Source organism: Talpa occidentalis, unplaced genomic scaffold (assembly GCF_014898055.3).
Source record: "Talpa occidentalis isolate TD23 unplaced genomic scaffold, MPIMG_talOcc4v2.1 talOcc4.6, whole genome shotgun sequence".
Classification (NCBI taxonomy): Eukaryota; Metazoa; Chordata; class Mammalia; order Eulipotyphla; family Talpidae; genus Talpa; species Talpa occidentalis.
In genome coordinates this window covers 46,753,514-46,755,762 of record NW_023604972.1, presented here as the reverse complement: position 1 = coordinate 46,755,762, position 2,249 = coordinate 46,753,514, and positions in this window count along the sequence as shown.

The following is a 2,249-nucleotide window of genomic DNA, read 5'->3' as shown; positions in this document are numbered from 1 at the left end:
AGGGCAGCCACAGCACCAGCTCATAGCAAGGCAGCACAGCACCCATCCCTCCCAAGCCATGAGGGAGTTAACAAAGTCCTGAGACAGCCACCCCAGCATCCACCCACCAGAGCAACACAGGCCACAGGAGTGAATCAATAGAAAAATGATTCAGAAGGCTGATTATAATATTTTCTATATTTTGATAGGTAAATATATAACATGATCAAAACTAAGGTATTTCTATTTCTTAGCCATTTTCTTCCCTTCCTAAACCACCAATTAAGAATAAAATTATAGTACCCCTCCCATTTCTCAGTCTCTATAATTAATACTTTCTGTCCTCCTTTCTTCCACAGCTCTTATCTTCCTTGACTTGACATAACATTTTCTTAGAAGTACCTTCCACCTGCCAGAGGGCCACTTTCAACATATCTGGTAGCAAATAAAACAAGGTTTTGTTTTCTTTTCTTTTCCCAAAACTATTAAAAAAAAAAAAAACCCTCACCAATCCTCTTGGGTCTAAAGGATTGTTTAGAAGTGGGTGCTGGAGGTGCCCCCCATCAGTCGGCAAGAGTTAATAGATACATGTCTTCCCAGCTTCCTCGTCACTGAAGTCAGATTGTTAGGGGGAAAGAATATCCTAAGTGTAGCAGCAGGAAGGCCACAAAGCAGGATCTCTATGACCCGAGCAGACGGGGTAAGGAGGAGTCCTGGAGCCCTCGGTGGCTTTGACGGGTTTTTATTGGGATTTTACTGGGTACATGGCAGGCAGGGGTGCCCGGGGGGTGGGAAGGGTGGGCAGGAGGCTGGCAGGCCTCTTAGGCCCAGGGAAGTCTTCACTCTCACTGGGCTCTCTGGGGTTCTCTCATGGCCTTGCTTCTCCGCTGTTCTGCTGTTCTTTCGCTCTGCTCCATGTTCTCTGGCATCCCGTGACGCCACCCTTATAAGCCTGGTCTCTTAGCCCAGGTGCACCCACTTACATAGGCCCACACCCTACTCCAGGTGCCCGCCAGCAGGCATGCATTCAGGACTGCAAGGATCCATCATCAATCCCAATGGCGGGAGGGCAGAAAAGCCTGATATCTTTTATTTACCCTACACTGAGCAAACTCCATACAGGCTTTGGGGACTCCACCCCCACTCCATCAAAACACTGGGAACTACAAATACCCCCCAGTCAGGCAACCCGTTTTATATCAGGGTTGCTCTGTAACAAGACTAGAAATTTGAAACAGGCCTAAGTGATATTACTGATACCACAAATCAAGGTTTACTTTAGTTTTCAATTTTTGTTTTTCCTGAGAGCTGGATGTTTAACTTTTACCACCATACCACAGCATGTAACACAGTTGTTTAGAAACAATGGAATGCTGGGGCAAGGCCAGCTTCTGGGAGGTAGCGGTGGGTAGGCAGAGAGAAACATGGCCTTGCTTCATGCTTTTCTAATTTCTTGCTGATAAATCGTCATTGTGAGTTTCCATCACAGATGTGCCTATTTAAGATTGATAGTCCAAAGGGCAAGAATCCTGTTACTTCCTATTAAGTGCTATTACATAAGCACCCATTGTTTTACCAATGAATGCTTAATAATCATTGTCTTATCGGGATATAGAATTTATTCACATAACTTTTCAGTTTGTCTCATATTTGAAAAGGGCCTTTCTCATTGGAATGGGGTGTTCAATGTACTCAAAAGTAAAACACAGCCCAGCTAAACCTAGACAATAAAGAAAATTATCAACCACTGATCTTTTTGAAACCGAATAATTTTAAGTTCAAGAAATCTTTTATTTGTAGTAAAGCACAGGAAGTCTTAAAACTTTATTCAGTCAATATTACTTTTCATCACTGAGGGCACTAAAAATTATCTGTTCCTCCATGTATACTTGCTCTCTATCTTATATATTCCTATGGCTTCAGCTGCTATATATAGCCTCTGGATTGCACAATCCCCTCACCAACTGTAGTGCCCAGAGGCCATGGAGCACCGCTACTTTGGTGGAACTTGACAGCCTCAGCCTGCCACCTGAAGGTGTTCCCCCTCCCCCAGCCCAGTAAAGCTGCTGGGCCATGGTTCCCTAGAGCCCACAGGGATACAAACCAGCCCTGACCTGAGCACAGCCCAAAGTGGGCTTTTCCACCTTTTATATCTGGCTCGAGGATGTCAATGGACCAATCAGGTGTGCACTAAATGGACTGGTGTAGGGGCAGGAACAGGGCACCAAGCAGGTTTTCTATGATCCAGCAGACCAGTTAAAGGAGTCAGA